This window comes from Scyliorhinus torazame, chromosome 3 (genome assembly GCF_047496885.1).
Source record: "Scyliorhinus torazame isolate Kashiwa2021f chromosome 3, sScyTor2.1, whole genome shotgun sequence".
In the NCBI taxonomy this organism is placed as follows: Eukaryota; Metazoa; Chordata; class Chondrichthyes; order Carcharhiniformes; family Scyliorhinidae; genus Scyliorhinus; species Scyliorhinus torazame.
The window spans coordinates 194,383,710-194,408,582 of record NC_092709.1 but is presented as its reverse complement, the minus strand read 5'-3'; the positions used below and the strand labels follow the sequence as shown (position 1 = coordinate 194,408,582).

Genomic DNA, 24,873 nt, shown 5'->3' with positions numbered 1-24,873 from the left:
CCACTTCTCTTGTTTGCTTGCTTGCAGCTAGAAAATGGAAGATGCTCTTCTCTGTGATTTGGGGCCAAAAGCATGTACATACAGGGTGCTTGATGGCAAGTGTACACGCAGGACACGCTGACCTGCTCACTGCTGACGCTTCTAGCTGGAAGACTGCACACAGCCTCATTTCCTTCTCATTTATAAGTCTGTAGTGGCCGCCATTCTCATTTCAAATGCATATGGTGGCTGCTGGCCACTATTCTCATTTCAAATGCATATGGTGGCTGCTGGGCACTTCTACCACGAGCAGGGCCACTGTGGGAACGGCGCAACCTATCATTCTCCGACACTCCCAACACCCACCCACACGCCACCCGTGGGTCATGATCCGCACTTTGATAAAACCTGTTCTAGATGATAGCGGTTGTAGGTTTGGAATGTCTTGTTTCAGGAATCTTGGTGAGTTCCTGCAGTGCATCTTCCAGCTGGTGCACACTGCTGCCACTGAGCATCAGTGGTGGAGGGACTGAATATTGGTGGAGGGAGGGAATGTTGGTGGATGGAATGCCAATCAAGCAGGCTGCTTTGTCCTGGACGGTGTCGATCTTTTGGAGTTGTTGAAGCTGCACTCGTCCAGGCAAGTGGAGAGTATTCCTGACTTGTGCTTTGTAGATGTTGGGGAGTCAGGATGTGAGTGAGTCACCGCAAGATTCTTAGGGCATCGTCTACCCGAATAGGAGCAGAGTCCCATAACGTGCCCGTTTAGCTGGCTGTTTCCCTGCGCTCAGAACACCGAGAAACCCCACGCTATCAAACGGGACTCTGTTTCCATTTGGGTAGATTGGGGGCCCCAGTGGCAAGGCCATTGATGAGGCTGCACTGAACAGTGCTCGCCCCAGGTCTGAAGGTGAATGAATTAGATCCCAAAGCCTTGGTTAGGTCATGGGAGTGAATATTAGAGTGAGATTAGCTGTCTCACTCTAATATGCAGATTTGCTAAAAAGTGATCCACCAACAATGGGCGGACTTCATATAGTGGCTTCTTGTGAGATCGTGTTAGATCTCACGAGGCATGGAAAGCCAGGTAGATCCCGGAAGGGTGATCTCCCAGCAACTACCGGCCGCTTTGCACTGCGCTTCTTTTGGGGCTTAACGTGACCGGTAGATTGCGCCCTCAGCCTCTGACCTGCTCCAGTCTTTACATGACTAATCCAGTCTTTATGTAACTAATCCAGTTCAGTTTCTGGTCAATGGTAATCCCCAGGACATTAATAGTGGATTATGCAATGATAATGCCATTAAAGTTATGGGGCGATGGTTAGATTCTCTCTTGTTGGAGATGGTTATTGCCTGGCATTGCTGTAGCCTGAATGTTACTTGCCACCTGTCAGCCCAAGCCAGAGCAATGTCCAGGTCTTGTTGCATTTGGACATGGACAGATTCAGAACCTGAATGTTGCTGGACATTGTGGAATCATCAGTGAACATTCCCACTTCCGGGGCGGGATTGTCTGAGCCTTCGGGACGAAATCGCGATCAGCGCGGGGGCGGAGAATGGGCGTCAAACCCGAGATCCGGTCCGACGCCGCTCTCGCAATTCTCTGGTCCTCGGAGAATCGTCGCCAATTGCACGTGCACGGTCGACGCTGCCCCGGTCGGGGGCCATTGAAAGAGGCCCCTGCGGCGATTCTCCGACGTCAGCTGGCCGAGTTCCCGATGGCGTGGTTCAAACAATCTTTTGCCTGTCAGGAATGGTCAGTGGTGGCCATGGGGTCAGTCCACGGCCTTCTTGGTGGGGGGCGGGGGGATCCTTCACCAGGGGGAGCCTCACGGACGGCCAGGCTTTCGATCGTGGGCCACCGATCCACGGGTGCGCGCGATCTCGGGGGGGGGGGTGCTATCTTTCCGGTGCCGGTCCTCAGTATGAGTCCGCCATGTCGCGCGGGGCCGCCAATGCAGGCCTCCGCCGTGCGCATGCGTGGACTCCCGACCGGAAGTGCAGGGCCCGATATTGGCAGCCAGAGCTGCGAGGATTACTCCAGGGCCCTGCCAGCCCCTTGTAAATCGGAGAATCACCCTGGATTTTCTCCAGGTAAGTCCAGAGTGATTTGCGCACGTTTTTTCGCGGGCGTGGGGACAGAGTCCCATTATTGGAGAATCCCACCCCCGAGCTTTTGATGGAAGCAAGGTCATTGATGAAACAGCTGAAGATGATTGGGCATTGGATAAGGTGCACTTATTCGTTATGATGCCAAATATTGTCTAATTGACCGAGTCACATTTGATTTTAGATAGATAGATAGAACCATACAGCACAGAGCAGGCCCTTCGGCCCTCGATGTTGTGCCGAGCATTGTCCGAAACCAAGATCAAGCTATCCCACTCCCTGTCATTCTGGTGTGCTCCATGTGCCTATCCAATAACCACTTGAAAGTTCCTAAAGTGTCCGACTCCATCACAGCAGGCAGTCCATTCCACACCCTAACCACTCTCTGAGTAAAGAACCTACCTCGGACATCCCTCCTATATCTCCCACCACTTATAATTATGCTCCCTTGTAACAGCTGCATCCACCCGAGGAAATAGTCTCTGAATGTCCACTCTATCTATCCCCCTGATTATCGTATAACCTCTATTAAGTCGCCTCTCATCCTCCTCCGCTCCAAAGTGAAAAGCCCTAGCTCCCTCAACCTTTCCTCATAAGACCTATCCTGCAAACCAGGCAGCCTCTTGGTAAATCTCCTGAGCACCCTTCCCAATGCTTCCACATCCTTCCTAAAATGAGGTGACCAGAACTGCATGCAATACTCCAAATGTGGTCTCACCAGGGTCATGTATAGTTGCAGCATAACCCCGCGGCTCTTAAACTCAAGCCCCCTGTTAATAAACGCTAACACACGATAAGCCTTCTTCACGGCTCTATCCACTTGAGTGGCAACCTTCAGAGATCTGTGGATATGAATCCCAAGATCTCTCTGTTCCTCCACATTCCTCAGAAACCTGCCATTGACCCTGTAATCCGCATTCAAATTTTTTCTACCAAAATGAATCAACTCGCACTTATCAGGGTTAAACTCCATCTGCCATTTTTCGGCCCAGCTCTGCATCCTATCAATGTCTCTTTGCAGCCTACAACAGCCCTCCACCTCATCCACTACTCCACCAATCTTAGTGCCATCAGCAAATTTACTGACCCACCCTTCAGCCCCCTCCTCCAAGTCATTGATAAAAATCACAAATAGCAGAGGACCCAGCACTGATCCCTGTGGAACACCGCTGGTAACTGGTCTCCAGTCTGAAAATTTTCCATCCACCACCACCCTCTGTCTTCTGTGTGATAGCCAGTTACTTATCCAATTGGCCAAATTTCCCTCTATCCCACACCTCCTTACTTTCTTCATGAGCCGACCATGGGGAACCTTATCAAATGCCTTACTAAAATCCATGTATACGACATCAACTGCTCTACCTTCCATCTACACACTTAGTTACCTCCTCAAAGAATTCAATCGAATTTGTGAGGCAAGACCTACCCTTCACAGATCCGTGTTGACTATCCCGGATTAAGCTGTATCTTTCCAAATGGTCATAAATCCTATCCTTCAACCCATTTTCCATTATCTTACCGACCACCAAAGTAAGACTAACTGGCCTATAATTACCAGGGTCATTCCTACTCCCTTTCTTGAACAGAGGAACAACATTCGCCACTCTCCAGTCCTCTGGCACTATCCCCGTGGAGAGTGAGGACCCAAAGATCAAAGCCAAAGGCTCTGCAATCTTATCCCTTGCCTCCCAAAGAATCCTTGGATATATCCCATCTGGCTCAGGGGACTTGTCGACCCTCAGGTTTTTCAAAATTGCTAATACATCCTTCCTCAGAACATCTACGTCCTCCAGCCTACCCACCTGAATCACACTCTCATCCTCAAAAACATAGCCCCTCTCCTTCGTGAACATTGAAGAAAAATATTCATTTAACGCCTCTCCTATTTCTTCTGACTCCATGCACAAGTTCCCACTACTGTCCTTGACTGGACCTACCCTCACCCTGGTTATTCTTTTATTTCTCACATAAGAGTAAAAAGCCTTGGAGTTTTCCTTGATCCGACCCGCCAGGGACTTCTCATGCCCCCTCCTAGCTCTCCTAAGCCCTTTTCTCAGCTCATTCCTTGCTACCTTGTAACTCTCAAGTGACCCTACTGAACCTTGTTTTCTCATCCTTACATATGCTTCCTTTTTCCTCTTGACAAGACATTCAACCTCTTTTGTGCACCATGGTTCCCTCATACGGCCATTTCCTCCCTGCCTGACAGGGACATGCCTATCAAGGACATGCAGTATTTGTTCCTTGAAGAAGCTCCACTTTTCATTTGTGCCTTTCCCTGACAGTTTCTGTTCCCATCTTATGCTCCCTAATTCTTGCCTAATCGCATCATAATTACCTCTCCCCCAATTATAAACCTTGCCCTCCCGTATGGCCCTATCTCTCTCCATTGCAATAGTGAAAGACAGCGAATTGTGGTCACTATCTCCAAAGTGCTCTCCCACAAACAAATCTAACACTTGGCCTGGTTCATTACCCTCTGCCTCACTGAAAAAATGAGACAGCTATTGATTCATAATTGTGGTTTTTGCTTATTCACTTTGCAAAGTAAAACTTAAACAGAGCTGACTGATTTCACACAGGAAATAAATTAATGTCTTAACCTCTGATAAATTGTCACTTGCAACCAGTCAAGAATTATTGGAACCCCAAAATAGTTGATTTTAGAATATTTAAGTATTTTGATAGTACGGGGTACAACTAACTTTTCAGACAATGCCAGGCGCAACAATGTAGTCTCGGAGCATCATCAAACTACTGAGATCTTGCAGACAAAGCTAAAATTGCAACAGTACAAACATCAAATTCTCCGACCCCGCGTCGGGTCGCAGAATCGCCAGGGAGGGGGGTGAGAATCGCGCCACGCCGCCCTGACGCCGGTCCGCTGATTCTTCGCCGCTGATTCTCGGACGCCCGCAGGATCTCCGCCGAGCCGGTCGTGGGTCGTTGAAAGCGGCCCCCCGGCGATTCTCCAGGACTTGACGGGCTGAGTGCCCGCTGAGTTCTGCCGAATCCCTCCGGCCTCGGTTACGCATGGTTCCAACCGGCGGAACATCGGAGTTCTGTCTGCGGGGGCCATACTGGTGGTTGGGGCGGGAGGGGGTGGGGGGTGGGGTGGGAATCTGACCCGGGAGGGGGGCCTCCATGGTGGCCTGGCCCGCTATAGCCATCCCGATTACAAAATGGACACTTGCAAAGAATGCAGGGAAAATTGGACAATACTAAGAAACAAGCAGGTGCAAGCTCTGTTTGTTGATTAGAACCTTAAACTCTCAGACAGGACAGAAACTACTAAACAATCTACATACTAATGAGCCGTCTCCGGGGACAAAAGGGAAACATTTAGATGCACAATGTTAAGGCAGACTCCCCGATGCCAGAAGACGCTAAGACAAAGCAGACTGACAGTCACCAGGACACACCCAGTGATCAGGGAATCACCCCTCTATTGGAGGAAAATCAATACAGATGATTGGGAAAGACCCAATTAGTTGAGGCCAAGTTCAAGGCCCTCCCAAAATCGCGCGAAGCCCTTTTCAGTTTAAAAGGTATCCCCCAAGGGAGAATCCTCCTCCTTTGGCTTTGGCTCTCACCGAAGCGAGAGACCTGCCTAGCAGCTGCACCAGACCAAGTAAGTCCCAAGTCAATGCACGCCACGAGATAGACACTCCTAGTTACTACCCTGTAAACAGCTTAACCCAGCAGCCTCAGAACCGAGCAAAGGCCATTGTTCCTCTGACTGAGTGGGCACCTGAAGCTAAGTATAGGCTTTAGTAATAGTGATAGTTTAGTTTGTAGAGTGTATGCATGAGTAGATTTGACTGTGTAAATAAATGAGCATTGCTTTTGAACTTACTAACTGGTGTATCGAGTCATTGATCAATATTCAGTTCTGAACCTTGTGGCAGTGTCGAAAGATACCTGGCGACTCTTGAGCAAACGTGATTAAACAGAGCCAAATTAAGAGCCAACCAAAAGAGAGCAACATTTACTGGCGACTCCACCGGGACTCGACTTAGAAGTGGCCTAACCACTCCGAGAGAACCCAAAATTTGAATTGAGAACCCAATTGGGAACAGAAAAACCACAAGCGTCAAAACAGTACTGATCAAGCCTCTGAGATTTGGAAGTGTGTTAATGCATGCGTACTAACAGGGATATAAGGTAAATCTGAGAGATTTTGTTGCGAAAAACTGTCGGGAGTTTTGTAGGCTGGAAATTAGCGTAAGCCGTACCCATGTTTACATCACCACTTTATCACCCCCTGTTCCAAATTCAGTAGAGATCCTAGAGAGAGAGAATGGAAATGAAGGCAATGGAATGCCTTATGAACCCCCAGGAATTCGAGGTCGCAGCGACCAGTAGAGTAGGACAGCGTCCTGTTTGGGAAGAAGAGATCAGGAAATATCTCAAAGGGAAAGGATGGCCTCTTTGGAGTGAATTCTGCAATAATGAGGAAACAGGACACGGAAGTATAGGACATACTTGGTGGGAGAACCTGTCAGAGATCCACAAGAAGAGCTTACGGAAAGCTCGCAAGCCGATGGCAATCATGTCCTGTTTGGCACAATTGCGAGGCACAGAGGAGGTTGTTAGGATGCTCCGTAGAGAGATAGAGGAGAGAGATAGAAGCAGTGAGGTAGACGTGAGTAGGGTAGAGAAGGAGAATCGAGATTTCAAAGAGCAGTTAGCAGCAAGGGACAGAGAGGTGGATGATGCCAAGAAGGCACATCAGTCTTGTCTCGTGCATTTGAACAGTTTTCAGACACAATATGATAAGGCCTACCAGGACACGCAATGTGCGGTCTTGGTAAGACAAGGAACAGAACAGCAAGTTGAGAAATTGCAGAAACAGTGCAATGATTTAAAAGCAGCCCTACGAGCACTCCATACTTCCACGACGGAACAAAGGCAGAGGTCAGTAGACCACGCAAAGTGCCGGAAGCAAATTGCAGAATTGCAATCTCTGCTTTCCGTTCAAAATGGATTTCAAAGCACATTCGGACCCCAATTAGATCAAGAAAACGGCCCCGACTGGCAGGAATTGAGCTAGACTGCCCAAAGATACGTACATGGGACATGTACGCAGGAAAACCCCCAGAAAAGGAAAGCGCCCCAGCCCCCAACCGAACAGGCAGAACACCCCCCCATGAATCCTGTAATCACACACCGCAGGGCCGCAGCAGAAGGAGAAGCAGATTTCCTTTTTGCAACCCCATCAACCATAACCCAATTACGGGACGCGTGTGGAAAAATTACACCGTTCCTTCCCACATCAGACCCCCACCAATTTTTCGCGAAAGTCAAACAGCAGGCAACCATGTACGGCCTGAACGAAAAGGAGCAAGTGAAGCTCACAGGTTTAAGCCTCGACCCTTCAGTCGTAGCAGCCCTTGCCGTCCCACAGAATGTTGGAGGAGTGACATTCCAAGAGATGCACACAGGGATCCTTGATGTGATCGGCTTTAACAGAGGAGACCCCGTAGTAGGCCTAAATAAGTGTAGGCAAAAGAAGACAGAGCACCCCACAGCGATTGCTGGACGTTTGTGGATTTACTTTACCGCAGTTTTTGGAGAGTTAGCCCACGCCCATTTGTCCCCAGATAATATGGCCAAATGGATCCGAATTCTAGTCTCCCACACCACAGAAGCAGGACGAAAAGCTTGCGCAAATTATGACCCCCTCGGATGAGGCCCACAATGAAAAATGGGTTTTGAACAGATTGTCCCGTGCTTGGGAGCAATCAGTTGCAGGCAAAACCGCATTTATAACACCCGATGAAGAGCAGGTAGAAATGAACCCAGTTAAAGTACACCAGAACCCCGCATGGGTAAATAGAACAAGAACAAAAAACAAAGAAAAGTACAGCACAGGAACAGGCCCTTCGGCCCTCCAAGCCCGTGCCGACCATGCTGCCCAACTAAACTACAATCTTCTACACTTCCTGGGTCCGTATCCCTCTATTCCCATCCTATTCATGTATTTGTCAAGATGCCCCTTAAATGTCACTATCGTTGAGGGTTCTACCATTCACTGTATATTCCCTACCTGCATTAGACCTTCCAAAATGCATTACCTCACATTTCACATTTGTCCGGATTAAACTCCATCTGCCATCTCTCCGCCCAAGTCTCCAAACAATCAAAATCCTGTTGTATCCTCTGACAGTCCTCATCGCTATCCGCAATTCCACCAACCTTTGTGTCGTCTGCAAACTTACTAATCAGACCAGTTACATTTTCCTCCAAATCATTTATATATACCACAAACAGCAAAGGTCCCAGCACTGACCCCTGCAGAACACCACTAGTCACAGCTCCCCAATTAGAAAAGCATCCTTCCATTGCTACTCTCTGCCTTCTATGACCTAGCCAGTTCTGTATCCACCTTGCCAGTTCACCCCTAATCCCATGTGACTTCACCTTTTGTACTAGTCTACCATGAGGGACCTTGTCAAAGGCCTTACTGAAGTCCATATAGACAACATCCACTGCCCTACCTGCATCAATCATCTTTGTGACCTCCTCAAAAACCCTATCAAGTTAGTGAGACATGACCTCCCCTTCACAAATCCATGCTGCCTCTCACTAATACGTCCATTTGCTTCCAAATGGGAGTAGATCCTGTCTCGAAGAATTCTCTCCAGTAATTTCCCTACCACTGACGTAAGGCTCACCGGCCTGTAGTTCCCTGGATTATCCTTGCTACCCTTCTTAAACAGAGGAACAACATTGGCTATTCTCCAGTCCTCCGGGACATCACCTGAAGACAGTGAGGATCCAAAGATTTCTGTCAAGGCCTCAACAATTTCCTCTCTAGCCTCCTTCAGTATTCTGGGGTCAATTCCATCAGGCCCTGGGGACTTATCTACTTTAATATTTTTCAAGACGCCCAACACCTCATCTTTTTGGATCTCAATGTGACCCAGGGTATCTACACCCCCTTCTCCAGACTCAACATCTACCAATTCCTTCTCTTTGGTGAATACTGATGCAAAGTATTCATTTAGTACCTCGTCCCTTTCCCTGGCTACCCTCTTACTTTTTATGTATGTGTAAAAAGCCTTGGGATTTTCCTTAACCCTATTTGCCAATTACTTTTCGTGACCCCTTCTAGCCCTCCTGACTCCTTGCTTAAGTTCCTTAATGAGATCAGGAACAGCCAACCCCAGCCAAAACTCAAGAATGTTATAATTGTGGACAGCTAGGACACTTTGCACGAGAGTGCAACGCGCCCCAAAAGCAGCAGAGAAACCAACAGACGGGCACTCTAAACAAGGATAGGGCAAAGCCGATCCATAGCGTTAGCGCCCGTTCAGAGACTACAGGCATGAATGGCACTGACTGACGGTGTTCGGGCTCCCCAACTTGGATCTGCAACACCCTTTGGGACAAGTCCGGTAGACTGGTAGTAGCAGGCAAAGTCTGGGGACAACCCGTAGAATTTCTTTGGGGCACAGGAGGGTCCCGCACCACACTCAATTCCTCCACGATGTTTCAGCGAGACAAGTGGCCCACAATAGACACCATCGCACTCAGCGGTTTTACAGGCCATTTACAACAGGGACACATCACAGCCCCTATAGCAATACAGATAGGGAACATCATGACTAAGCACTCCGTAGTTTTAGTTGATCTCCCCCAGACAGCAGAACATATCCTTGGAATCGATTTCATGAGCTCCCATAACCTTTCTTTTGATCCAGTTAACAAGTGCGTTTGGAAAATGGCAAAGGCAGCTCGAGCCCCCACCACGCTCATGGTAGGAGAATACGTAAACAGGATTAGCTCAGTAGGAGACTACTGGTTCGACCCTCGAGCCATTAGTGCAGACAAACAAGTTAGGGCAGTCCTGCAGGAACATAAAGCAGCATTTGCACAGCACAAACACGACTGTGGCAGTTTGGCTGGCTTTGAGAGTGTTACAGATCCCGACCTTAAACCCCAGAAACAGTACGGATTTCCCTAGGAGGCAGAGGGAGAAATCGCCAAAGTGATAGAGAGTTTGTTGGATCAAGGCGTACTCAGATCAGTAACCTCTACAAACAACGCACCGATTTGACCCATCAGGAAACCGGATGGATCATGGCGACTGACCATTGAAACTGAACAAAGTAACCCCAGCAGCAGCCCCCACCGTAGCCACGAGTCCCGAGACCATGCTCAAACGGGGACTTCAGTAAAACAAAATTTCGGTTTTGGACATTAGTAATGGCTTCTAGTCCATTCCATTGGCTAAAGCGTACCAGTACAAATTCGCCTTTACATTCCAAGGGCAACAATACACTTGGACGTGCCTTCCACAAGGCTTCCACAACTCCCCCTCCATTTTCCACCGACAGCTGGCAAATGGTTCAGCAAAGTTTTCTCGCCCCGATTGTCTTGTCCAGTATGTAGACGACTTGTTACTACAGACAGACACAAAGGGAGAGCACATTTTGCTTCTTGCCAAACTCCTAGCACTCCTAAAAGTAATTGGTTGTAAAGTCAACCCCAAGAAGGCCCAGATTCTGAAAGAAAAAGTGATTTACTTGGGAACAGTGATCACTCATGGTAAACGCGAGATCGAGCATTGACTCAATCGTCAAATTCCCCCTTCCCCTCAAGCCTCAGCCCTCCAGTCATTTTTAGGACTGGTTGGCTACTTCCGAAACCATTTTGACGGTTTTGCCACTAAAGCAGCGCCCCTTTCCGAACTTCTCAAGAAGCAGGCACCTTGGGAAGGTCTTCTACAGCATCCAGATACCGTGGACACTTTAAAGAGAGCCCTCAGCACAGCCCCCGCACTACAGGTCCCAGATCCACATTCCCCGTACGCAATCGAAGTTGTAAGCACCAGCCACGACCAGTTACGCCCCGTAGCATACGCCTCACGCATGTTAGACCCCGTAGAGCAAGGATTTTCTGCCTGTGAAAGGCACCTGCTCGCATTTTTTTTGGCAGTACAATACTTCGCCTACATTACAGGACTCAACCCCATCACCATCCTCACAGAACACACACCGACACAGCTATTGTTAGACGGCCGACTTAAAGATGGCACAGTCAGCCAAATCCGCGCAGCCCGTTGGACCCTTCTTTTGCAGGGACGGGACATCACGCTAAAGAGAACCAAAACCCACACCTTCCTTGCCGATAATTTGCAGTATGCAGGCACCCCTCATGAATGTGAGATCATCACCACGAAACAGAAAACAGGCCCATTTATTCCCAAAACACCCCCCAGGAAAACAGGTAGGACACCCCAGAGACCCCAGCCCTCAGACACGTGTGCACCCCTGAAGATTCATGTAGATGGCTCCTCCACAGTGTTAAACGGAGAGAGAATTACTGGGTGCGGTATATGTGTAGAGGACGCGCAGGGACATGCCCTAGTTGAAATTTCCTTGAAGCTGCCAGGACACTTAGGCTCGCAGGCAGCAGAGCTGGCAGCGATTGCATATATTGTAGACCACCCAGACTCGTTCCCGACTCCAGCAGACATCTATTCGGACAGCTTGTATGTGTGCAATAGTTTGACAGAGTTCCTACCACTCTGGAAAACAAGAGGATTTGTTTCCGCGGACGGTAAACCCCTAGCCTCAGCCACATTACTCCGCCATATCTTAGAGACAGCGAAGGACAGGAAATACAGAATAATTAAGGTTCGCAGTCATCACCCCCCCCGGTAACGTTAAAGCAGACGCCCTAGCGAAGGCAAGCTCCAGGCATGGTTATTTTTGGAACCCCCCCGAAAGCACCCCAGTACACGCAGTTCAGGTCTCACAGACCAACATTCAGTATTTAGCGAAGGCCCTGAAAGAGGACGAGAAGCTCAGGAAAGTTTTAAAGGAAACCTTCCCAGCCCCGTATGACAAGTTTAGAACCGCAATCACCACACACAATGGTGTGATTTTAAGGGATGGCATTTATATAGTTCCCTGCCAGGACAGGAACCAGATCATTTATCAGTTCCATGACAATCATGGACACCAAGCAATTGAACCCACCCTAACCCACCTCAGACTGCTCTGCTGGTGGCCTGATTTAAAAATTGATGTCACACACTACATAGAGAATTGCTTGATCTGTGCCCAGATCAATCCGGACAGATATGCGAAAAAGGCTCAACTTAGCCATACCCGCCCCGTTAATGTTATCTGGACAAATCACCAGATAGATTATATAGGACCCCTACCCCCGTGCAGAAATGGTTACAAGTATGTGTTGGTGGTCATAGACACCTTCACAAAATGGGTGGAAGCATTTCCATCACGAACTAATGCGGCCAAGACAATGGCTAAAATATTAACACACCACATCTTTACAAGATGGGGCCTCCCACGCAGTATAGAGTCCGACCAAGGCTCCCATTTCACCAGACGTGGAATGAAAAACGTCCTCACGATTTTCGGCATTAGACAAAAGTTCCATATCGCATACCACCCCCAGTCAAGTGGTATTGTAGAACGAATGAATAGGACATTGAAAGCCACCCTCAGGAAAATGGTACAGCAGAATTAATAGCACCTGGGATTCAGTACTCCCATTTGCTTTGATGTTTTTAAGAAACATGGTATCCACGTCCACAGGATACACGCCCCCCACCCTCATGACCGGACGCCCCATGAAAGACACTGAGTATTTATTTGGACTGGATTTGGCCAGTCCCACAGTTATAGCCCTCACGCATGAAAATGCGGTTAAACAACTGATACAGAATACAAAGGCAGCCCAACTCGCAGCAGCAGTGAGACTTGGAACCAGGAAGAAACAGAGCAAGGCTTGTTTCGACAAAACAGTACACATCACTGAGTTCACAGTCGGGCAACAAGTTATGCTTTCCCTTTTCAACCCCAGTTCATTCCTCTCCCCCAAATTTCCCGGACCGTACTCCATTTCCGACAAAGTCAGCCCCTCAGTCTACAAAATAACCTATCCCAATGGTAAGTCTACGTGGTTTCATATAAACCAGCTCAAGGCTTACGGCTCACAGAATAACCACACACACCACATCCTGCTCGCAGCAGCAGACTAGCACGCCCCGCCCACAGATGACGTATTCCTACCCTCCCCCAACCACTCCAGCCTGCCCTCAGACACAACTTCAACTCCGCCCCCAGAGGCACGACTCCGCCTCTCTCTTCTCTCAACCAGCAGCGACAGCGACAGTGATAGCTATCACAATGACGACAGCCACAGCACACCACGTTACGACTACACCCCTGTACCAGGCCCCACTCCCAGTGAATCTGAGCATGATTCTACTGACCTATTCGAGATCACTTATATCAAAGCCCCTGACCCAGACCCACCGCCCGACGATTACGGATTGAAGCATAGTAGCTCCAACCTCGACACACGATTCTGGCACCGAGACAATTCGTTCAGGCTCATCCGGAATGATGAGATGGACCCCAACTCGCCCCAAGCAGCTTTAGCACGGTTACTACAGACAAGTGTTTGGCAGTTAGGAGAAGATGATGACGTAGAATCTGACTCCCACCAAACGAATCCCTTTGCAACCCTGTTCGCTATTGAGCAGTGAGGTGTCCGGATGATGGAGAAAAAAGGAACCAATGGAGAGATACAGTGTCCTTTCTGATGGGACCTGCACCATGTTTGTTGAATGTTTGTTCGTTAGTGTTATCGTTAAGTGTTGTTCGTAAACTCGAAAAGTTTTTCACGGCCCCACGTCACCACTCCTTTAATGCCCCCCAGCTGTTATGGAACAAGTTTGTCCCAGACAATAGTTCAGAGGAACTAGTTTGTCCCCAGAAACTTGTTAAAGGTACAAGTTTGTCCCCAGACAATAGTTCAGAGGAACTAGTTTGTTGACAGAACACGACTCATAGTTGCTCTCCTAATTCGAGAGGCGGCCCCACACGATGATTACATTCTTACCCGTTCTTGCCGGTTGCTCAGGCAGTGGAGAAACAGCATTGGTCCCCGCCCTGCCTGAGGACCCCCCTCTGGTCAGCTACGCTCGGGTAGAGCACATACGGCATTGATCACCGTCCTACCCGGGGATTCCACCCATTTCTTACCCGCCGCGGCCCATACGCACCCCATTTTGGCTCGTTACATTCAAAATTATTTTGTTTGGTTTTGGCAACCCTTTGCTTCCCTCTGCTATTTACATCCTCAAACACTGCCGGATGAAATGAAAATGAAATGAAAATCGCTTATTGTCACAAGTAGGCTTCAAATGAAGTTACTGTGAAAAGCCCCTAGTCGCCACATTCCGGCGCCTGTTCAGGGAGGCTGTTACGGGAATTGAACCGTGCTGCTGGCCTGCCTTGGTCTGCTTTCAAAGCCAGCGATTTAGCCCTGTGCTAAACAGCCCCTGATGGCTCGCAATACGGCAGTATTTTTCTTAGATGTCTAGTCCAATATTCGTTTTTTTTTAAATGAGGGAGTCACAGATGGTGACCAATTATAAAGGGAAATTGGCAATAAAGGACTGACAGACAGACATACGAGATCTTAAGCAAGATAATAACAGAAATTATGCTTCTGTTCACAGAACTCCAGAAACCCAGGAACCCCAGAGGAAGACAAAGAAGAAGTCCGACAAAGATGAACACAGCCTTCGTGTTCACATGGATGTTAGCGGGATCCCTTCAGTTGCGCGCGGACGGTACCCCGCTGACCCCTACCACAAAAACCGTAAACGATTCTCACCCCTGTAATACACGGAACCCCGAGATAACTAGCCCAGCGACAGCTAGCAATGCCCCAACCTGGTGTGATAAGTTTATCACCTGGTACTCACTCTCATATGTAGTCGAAGCACTCTTAGTGCCTACGATACTTTGCAGTGTCATGCAAACGTTTAGAGTTAGGAAATGGCGAAAGAGAGCATATCGCTTTCGCAGCCCGGTATACAGTTTTAGGTCCCCCATTTTCGGATTTCACCAGACCCCCAAACCCATTGGGACGGATTAAAGAGCATCCATTTTCTTTATGTATCCAATGGAATAAAGAGATGTAAACCTCTGTGTCTGACTGCCAGGCCAGAGAAATTTGTGTGCTGCTATTTTTTTCACAGTTTAAGATGTATAGATTATTTTTGTATTGTTTGTATTTTTGGATTGTTTGAATGAGGATAGTTTATTGAGAATAGTTAGCGGTTCCAGTTTTTTTATTTTTCTGTAATGCATGTATTAATGTCATAGCGCCCCGTAGAATTTTATGATAATGAATGTATTTAACATGGTTTAGGTAAAATTGTGTTGCATAGGACAGGACAATGTAGAGCCTAAGTATGGGTGCCCTGGTGGTCAGAGGATGAAGCCAACATAGTAATGTGATCCTTCACGCTTCGCGTTGAGGATCACAAGGAAGGAGTGTAGCCATCTGGGATGGCCACGTCCCGATTACAAAATGGACACTTGCAAAGAATGCAGGGAAAATTGGACAATGTTAAGAAACAAGCAGGTGCAAGCTCTGTCTGTTGATTAGAACCTTAAACTCTCAGACAAGACAGAAACTACCATACAATCTACATACTAATCAGCCATCTCCGGGGACAAAAGGGAAACATTTAGATACACAATGTTAAGGCAGACTCCCCGGCTCCAGAAGAAGCTAAGACAAAGCAGACCAACAGTCACCAGGACACGCCCAGCGATCAGGGAACCACCCCTCTCTTGGAGGAAAATCGATACAGATGATTGGGAAAGACCCAATTAGTTGAAGCCAAGTTCAAGGCCCACCCAAAAGCGCGCGAAGCCCTTTTCAGGAGAAAAGGTATCCCCCAAGGGAGAATCCTCCTCCTTTGGCTTTGGCTCTGACTGAAGTGAGAGACCTGCCTAGCAGCTGCACCAGACCAAGTAAGTCCCAAGTCAGTGCATGCTACGAGATAGACGCTCCTAGTTGCTACGCTGTAAACAGCTCAACCCAGCAGCCTCTGACTGAGTGGGCACCCGAAGCTAAGTATATTCTTTAGTAATAGTGGTTGTTTAGTTTGTAGAGTTTATGCATGAGTAGATTTGACTGTGTGTAAATAAATGAGCATTGCTTTTGAACTTACTAACTGGTGTATCGAGTCATTGATCAGTATTCGGTTCTGAACCTTGTGACGGTGTCGAAAGATACCTGGCGACTCTTGAGCAAACGTGATTAAACAGAGCCAAATTAAGAGCCAACCAAAAGTTAGCCACACCGCGATCGGGGCCTACCGATCGGCGGGCGGGCTAGTTCCGTGGGAGGCCTATGTTCCTCCGCGCCGGGCCCCTGTAGGGCTCCGCTATAATGTCCGAGTGCCAGCGCGGAGATGGAAACCCACGCGCATGCACAAACCCGCGCTGGCCGTGGCACAAATGCCTGGACTCGCGCTGGTCGTGGCTTTTGGCCGCCGGAGCTGCGGACACCACTCCAGTGCCGTACAAGCCCCCTAGGAAGGGGTGAATACCTGCCACTTGAGGCCCGTTGACGCCGGAGTGGCTCACGCCGCTTTTCACGCCGGCATCAGAACTTGGCCGCGGGATTGGAGAATGCCAGCCCAGATATTTTACAATTCAGATGATGCAGCATTAATCTTAGTTGGGTGATAAATATTCAAAGTACCAATGTTGTGGGTAGTTTTTATTGAACCATTAACCTTGTACTTTCGGAGGTTCAAAATCATTCTGAAGATATATAGACAATCGCTGAAATTGTTAATGATTCCCTCCCCTTAGTAACTTCCATCTCGCATTCAAATCTCCCATAACCACTATTCTGGAAAAAATATTCCATTCCTATGTCCTTGCAAACTATCGCTACATCTCCAACATCTCTTTTCCCTCTAAAATTCATGGACATGCCGTCATCTCCCAAATCCATGCCCATCTTTCCCAGGACTGCAATTGAATTGGAGTCATCCTAATCAGATTTTAATCCTGTTCCAGTAGTAACACAATGCTTATAATTTATCAATATCATGAATTACATTCTACATGACTGTGACCATGGTAAACTGTTCCTGAGGAAAGTTGTCTGCAGCCCTTCATACGATTGGCCTCACTATTCTTTTCGAACACCTCACCACTCTGCACTCGCCTGGTTTCATTCATATCCATCGAGTCTGTCAGAGAATTACTTGCAATGGTTTCCCTTCCCACTGCTGTGTGTGTTGCCTCTGTTCTCACCCAAGGATCTACCCTATTTCTCACCATATGCTGCTCCTTTACAACATCATCTGAAATCACAGGTAGAACTACTTTAAATTCAAAGTCCTCCCAAAATTAGCAACATGTATGGAAAATCTTCTCTTTATGGTATTATGACTGCAAAGTTTAACAAGCTGATTTTACTTTGGACTGTCTCTATAATTCACGATTAAATGGAGGAATAAAAAGATTCATGAGATCTGCAGCTTTGACAAAGGGTCGTCTGGACTCGAAACATTAGCTCTTTTCTCTCCCTGCAGATGCTGCCAGACCTGCTGAGATTTTGCAGCATTTTCTCTTTGGGGTCATGGGATCTGCTATGATTTCTGCACTTCAATAAGCCTGAGTGACTTGTTACCACAAAGACATGAGGGGCTGCCATGGGGGTGTGGGGACAGGGCAGGAGATGCTAGTGAAAAGTACGTGCTGGATTTCACACCTGAAAACAACAAATTAGGCAGCCATTTTAACTGTAGTGGTCACTATCGGATTTCTTTAACGTATGAACAATTACTTGGTGCTTTTCTGAGTTTGCACTGTCAGCAGTAATCACACCTGCCAGTTCCACATATGAGGAGATACATTAATTGACTGAAAGTCGACTGCGTCTACCACTTTACCTCTCGAGACACAAATATTTGCAGAGGCACGAGAGGGAAACCAACATATCCAACTGAGAATCAATGCCTTCAGGAGAGGAGGGCGAGGAGAGTATGTGGGAGAAAAAACAGATGGAGCAAGATTAAGTTTACTGCAGTACTCATTATTTAAAGTGATAAAGTGCATACTGGTTCATTATCATGGGTTTATTCATCAGTGTGACACCATCAAAGAATTGTAGGTTATTGACAGTGAGACAACAAATGTTCAAAATATCTGTGTTTAGCACTAAACATGAATCAATGTGGACCTCAAAATACCTCAGAAGGAGGAAAGTTCCAATTCAGCCAATTAATTATTATATGATGCAGCTTTTTGAAAGTAAAGTTAATTAAGTCACAGAGGACCAGAAAGATTTCAAGTCACAGCAATAATGATAGTATATGTAAGCTTGAGCAACATCTTTGAGAATAATTCAGAGAAAGGTTCAAAATAAATTGAAAATAATGTAATTTATGCCTTCATTTTGTGAATTGTTAAAAATTTATGATGTCCAGCATGTAGATAAGGGGCAGCACGGTAGCGTTGTGGATAGCACAATCGCTTCACAGCTCCAGGGTCCCAGGTTCGATTCCGGCTTGGGTCACTGTCTGTGTGGAGTCTGCACATCCTCCCCGTGTGTGCATGGGTTTCCTCCGGGTGCTCCGGTTTCCTCCCACAGTCCAAAGATGTGCAGGTTAGGTGGATTGGCCATGATCAATTGCCCTTAGTGTCCAAAATTGCCCTTGGTGTTGGGTGGGGTTACTGGGTTATGGGTTATGGGGATAGGGTGGAGGTGTTGACCTTGGGTGTGGTGCTCTTTCCAAGAGCCGGTGCAGACTCGATGGGCCGAATGGCCTCCTTCTGCACTGTAAATTCTATGATAATTCTATGATAATCATAATAATCTACAGCATTTTTCATAGAATTATAGAATGGTTACAGCACAGAAGGAGGCCATTTGGCCCATCAAGATCATGCCAGTTCTCAACAAGAGCAATTTAACTAGTCCTCAGTAATGCTTTGCTATAGCTCTGCAGTTTTACTCCCTCTTTCTTTTGAAAGCCATGATTGAATCTGCCTCCACCACCCTTCCAAGCAGCACATTCCAGATCACAAGGACTCACTACATTGAAAGGTTTTTATTCATGTTGTCGTTAGTTTTTTTTTGCTAATCACCTTAAACCCCATTTTTCTGGTTCGCAACCTTTTGTCAAAGGTCACAGTTTCTCTCTTCTGCTCTGTTCATCATTATTCCTTTGTTTCTGTACTCCATGGACGCTACTTAACCAAAAGTTTTCTCAGTGTGGAAACGAGCGGGAACTGCCATGAGGTTCCAGACGCTCAGTCCAGCGAGGCCGTCACCGCTATAAAACATTAATGGAACCACTTAACGAGGCCACACGGGCTTCACACCACAAATTGTGGTCCCACCAGCTGATTCGCTGGAACCGCGCTCGCCGGCCCCCCACTAACAACTTAAAGTAGAATTTAAATCAATCCTGCACAGCCAATCCCACTCAGCTGGCAGCCATGCTGCCAAGAAGACCAACCCCACGATTCGGCGATGCCGACCTGGGCAGACTGTTGGATGAGGTAGAAGCCAGATGGGCTAACCTGTTCTTCTGAGGCATCTTCGTGGGTGAGCCACAGAGCAGCCAGTGCCGCCTGGGAGAAAGTGGCAGTGGCCGTCAGCACAGGACGTCTGACCAGGAGGACCGGCATCTAGTGCTGGAAGAAGGTCAATGGCCTGCACCGGGATGCACGGGTGAGTTGGCACTGGACTCCCAAACCCCCACCCAATACTCCCCAATTTTCGCTGCCCCCACACAGGCACCTCCCCCCACCAACCCTACGAGTGACTAACAATGCCCCCTCTGTGTCCCTGCAGGAGAGGTTGGCCCACAACATGTGGGAGAGGACCCGAATGGGCGGCGGGGTCCCGGACATCAGAGTCCTCATCCTAGACACGAAACAGGCCCTGGAGGCCGTGGGGGTCGCCGAGGACAGCTCAGTAACCTACGTAGAGGTCGGCGCACACCACAGAGATGAGGTTCAACTGGCCCCGATCCAGGGGAACTGTCATACGTGCGTTGTTAATGCCATACAGACTGACCCATCCTTCCCACTGACCACGTGTTCATTCTCCCGCAGGATCTCCATCCGACGGTGCTGGTCCATGAGGTGTAATTTCGCCCCTCTCCCACACCTCCCATGAGAACACCTCGGAGGAGAGCTCTGAGGTGACCACTGCTGAAGCATCACAGCTACCATCCCCACCCTCCATCAGTGCAGGGACGTGCACCTTGGTGGGTACAGGCTTCTGGGGCACATTCTGGTGAGCAACTCACAGCTGTTGATGCACATCAAATGGAGACAGGAACGCCCAGGCGAGACAACAGTCAGAGGTCTGCTGGATCCCAGGACCCAGCTGGGTGCCAGTCAGATGCTGAGTCTCTGGACTAGGGTTACCCGGAGCTGAAGCAAACACGAGGGAGCAGCCGTGAGATTCAGATGAGTTTGTGAACAACACTCCAGCTGGTCCATAGCTGATTGGAGGAGTCCCAGAGGCTACGGTTGCTGACGATGGCTCCGGCAATGCTTGGTATCAAGGTCGACTCTGCTAGGGTGGTGACCACAGTGGAAAGCCTGATGCATGACGTCGACAGCATGAGCGGAGGTGTCCAAGGAGTGGCTCAGTCGGTGATGGCCATGGCTGAGCACCTCGGCAGCATGTCCCAGTAGCTGTGGGACACGACTCAGTACCAGATTGACCATGATGAGGCGCTGCAGGACATGTCCAAGTCTCATTGCTGAAGCCCTTCAAAGCACGCCCCGGTCGCAATGGGAGGTCTCCCAATCCCATGTGGGCATAGCTGATGCGCTGCAGAGAATGTCCCAGTTACTGAGGAGTATCGCCGAGGGTGTCAACACTGTGCATCAGACATTGGGGAGCCGCCAGTGCTCGCTGAGCCAAATGAAGCAAGGGCAGCCTACAGAGTGGCGACAGCATCTACCGCTCCCTTGAGACCCACTCCAATGACAACGGTGCATCAACACCCAGAACAGGGTGCCACGGACAAGTGCATCGGGGCACTCCAGCTTCAACCCTCCAGAGGATGGCAGGCTGCCTCCACCTCTGATGTGCATCCTGGGGACACACCTAGGTACACTGGTACAGCATGGAAGGCTAAATAGGGCGAGGATCATTGGGAGGGCACTGGGGGGAAGGGGGTGAGGAGGGCATAAGTGGGGGGCTGGGTGTGTTATGGGAGTGGGGTAGACAGGCAGGGGAGGATCTGGGAGCGGTGGGGAAGGGGGAGGGTAGCACCATCGGGGGTTTGGGGCAACTGAGGACAAATTTGTTAAATAATAAAACCCACTGACCTCGGCCAACATGACATTCTGGCACTTCCTTCCGCAATGCGGTCCAAGCACCAATCCCATGTCCCACCCGGCATGCCCTGCCACGTACCCCAAGCCACAGCGGGGTCCCCTGCTCACTGGACCCCAGGCCCTGTTCCTCAGACACCCGCACTAACATTACCTGGGCCGGCTGCCGTACCCTTCCCCGGTGCACACACATCCCCTCTGGTCGCGGTAATGTCCCAGGTGCTGGAGCCCAGCCTATGCATGTTTGGATGTTGGCCATTGCATCCATGGTGTTGGCTCCCACAGTGTTCAGGCACAGTGTCCAGGCATCACGGGATGTGAGGCAATAGCCCCCACGTGCTACATGACATGCCTGCCCACGGGGATTATCTTGGGCTGTGTGAAGTGCTCACTTAACAACGCTTGCCAATACCCAATTAGTAATAACCTTCAGCCGCGCAGCCAGAGGCCTCTGTGGTCAGTAGGAGTTATAGGTGGTCTGTGAGGCAGACGGGCAGGGGCTGGGGTTGCCCCCAGAATGGGACCACACGATCCAGGGGCTGGCTTGGCAGACCCTTGGGTGTTGAGACACCTTCCTCTCTCCCCCCCGAACAAGCCCAGCCCAGCCCATGGGCGGCCATCCACCCAGCTTAGGCCTGCCGTTCCAGGGGGCTCCCCCATCTCCTTCCGAGCACCGGGACAACAACCCCAGTTCCCCCCGCTCATTGCCCTGAAGTGAAGATGGCTATTCACCTCCTCAGGCCCCAGCACCAGCCCTTCTGCCAATTCAACTTTTTGAAAAGGAGTACTAATTGACACCCACTTGACTACTTGCTGTGGAGATGGTTAGATCACGGGGCGCAGTTAGATAGGGGACGTTCGCGTTTATTGTATGGAGTTTGGGCTTAAGTGTGATTATTGGTTTCTCACCATGCTCAGCAGGATCCTGATTTCGCCAACGGAAGCGGGCCGGTTAGATCACAAACAGATAAGCACCTGACGTGGTTCGTGATTTTGACCTCTTCCATGCCTTGTCGCGCCCTTGCTTAAGCGCAACGTGGCCATTAAATCACGTCCTGTGCCTCTAATAATGAAGCCTGTGATCCTTTTTGCATTTCTACCCATTTTTTTCAACCTGCCTGCCATCTTCAATGATTTGTGCCGGTATACTGCCAAGTCTCTCTGCTCCTGCACCCTCTTTTGAATGGTATCCTTTATTTTCCTTGCCTCTCCTACCAAAATGGATCACTTCACACTTTAATGCATTAAAATTCATCATGTAATATTGCACCAGTCTGTCTGTGCCCTCTTCATGTCCATCCCTCTACTCCCCACCGTTTACTCTATTTGCAAATTTTGTGTCATCTGAAATGTTTTAAATACTTCCCTGCAAACCAAAATTTGAGTAATTTGCATATATCAAAATAACTAGTGGTCCTATTACTGAACACTGGTGACTATCCTGTATACCCCTATCCAAAATAAAACATTCTCTCTGATTTTTGTAACTCAGCCAACTTTGTATCCATCCTACCATTATCCCTTGGACTTTATGGGCTTCGGATTTGCTGCCAAGCCTGCCAAGCCTCTTACGTTGATGCTTCCTCAAATGTCTTTTGTTAATCCATGTACACCACCTCAACTGTGGATGAACAAACCCATGATAATGAACTAGTATGTGCTTTATGGCCTTAAATAATGATTATTGCAGTAAGTTTAGCTTTGTTCCATCTGTTTGAAATCCTTATTTATTTTTCCCACATTCTCTCCTGACCCTCCTCCCCTGAAGGCATTGATTCTCTGTTGGATATGACTGTTTTCCTCTCGTACCTCTCCAAATATTTGTGTCTGAGAGATAAGTGGTAGATACACTCAACTTTCAGTCAATTAATGGATCTTCTCATGTGCGTAACTTGCAGATGTTATTGCTGCTAACAGTGCGATTTCAGAACAGCACCACATTACCCTCATCAACCAAACACCACCCTTCTCCCTCCCGTTACCTTATCAAACATTTTAAGTTAGCTAAACTGACCAAATTCATGCTGGCTTTCCTTAATTAATCAAGACTTGTCCATGTGACTGAAAATGTTGTCCTAGATTATCATTTCCAAAGCTTTCCCACCACCAAGGTTGAACTGACTGGCCTAAGAGTTGCTCGATGTATTCTTTCCGCCATGTTTTGCAATTGTTTAGTCATCTGGTACCATTCCCAAATCTAAGGAGAATTGGAAGATAATGGCAAATGCCAATTCAATTCGTAGCATTAGAAAGGAGAAACAGGATGCACAAAGGATGGGAGAGATCAAGAACACTAAAGTAAGAACTTATAAGGTATTAGGTGAGGTCAAATTAATAGGAAATAACATAAGGGGCGAAATGCTCCAGAAACGGCGCGCTGTCCACCGACTGGCGCCCAAAACGGCGCAAATCAGACGGGCATCGCGCCACCCCAAAGGTGCGGAATGCTCCGCATTTTTTGGGGCCGAGCTCCAACCTTGAGGGGCTAGGTCAGTGCCGGACGAATTTCCGCCCCGCCAGCTGGTGGAAAAGGCCTTTGGTGCCCCGCCAGCTGGCGCGGAAATGACATCTCCGGGCGGCGCATGCGCGGGAGCGTCAGCTGCCGCTGGCAGCTTCCCACGCATGCACAGTGGAGGGAGTCTCTTCTGCCTCCGCCATGGTGGAGACCGTGGTGGAGGCGGAAGGGAAAGAGTGCCTCCACGGCACAGGCCCGCCCGCGGATCGGTGGGCCCCGATCACGGGCCAGGCCACCGTGGGGGCACCCCCCGGGGCCAGATCGCCCCACGCCCCCCCCCAGGACCCCGGAGCCTGCCCGCGCCGCCTTGTCCCGCCGGTAAGGTATGTGGTTTAATTTACGCCGGCGGGACAGGCATTTTAGCGGCGGGACTTCGGCCCATCCGGGCCGGAGAATCGAGCGGGGGGGCCCGCCAACCGGCGCGGCACGATTCCCGCCCCCGCCGAATCTCTGGTGCCGGAGACTTCGGCAACCGGCAGGGGCGGGATTCACGCCAGCCCCCGGCGATTCTCCGACCTGGCGGGGGGTCGGAGAATCTCGCCCAAGATCTAAATTAGATTCACAGATTAAATTTAGATTGACTGTAGACTATCCACACCTGCCCTGACATCTTTTGAATTGTGTCCTTTATTTTATATTACTTCTCCTTTCCCCTCCTTTTCCCATCCTTTTACTATTTATATGCCTAAAAAGACTTTTGGATTCATTTTTACGTTGGCTGCTTGCCTCTTTTCATATTCTCTTTGCTGCCTTTTTTCTTATTTTACCTCTTCTCTGACAATCAACTGAGAATCAACCTTGTAATTAGGCCTAAAGCTGAATGTAACTGTGATCTGCAGAATCTCATGGACCAGCTCTCTCAGGGCAGAGCATGCTTCTTATTCTTCATAACCTTCATAATCAAGAGACAATATAAAATAAGTGGTAAAATTCTTCAGGGGGTGGGGTAGCAGAGAGACTTGGGTGTATATGTGTCTAGATCATTGAAAGCGGCATACAGATGGAGAGAGCAGTTAATAAAGCATATAGAGCAAGGAAATTATGCTGAACTTAAGTAAAATACTAGTTAGACATCAGTTGGAGTATTGTGTACAATTCTGGGCA

At 48.8% G+C, this 24,873-nt stretch overlaps 1 long non-coding RNA gene across 1 annotated transcript in view; it reads left to right on the top strand.

Moving 5' to 3' along the window:
- The window catches only part of LOC140408874 (uncharacterized), an 81,538-nt gene extending 65,437 nt beyond the window's left edge, over positions 1-16,101 (top strand). The window contains exon 2 of the long non-coding RNA XR_011940230.1: positions 14,594-16,101. This is a non-coding gene — a long non-coding RNA (uncharacterized lncRNA). The remainder of the gene's footprint in view (positions 1-14,593) is intronic.
- The last annotated feature ends 8,772 nt before the right edge of the window (positions 16,102-24,873 follow it).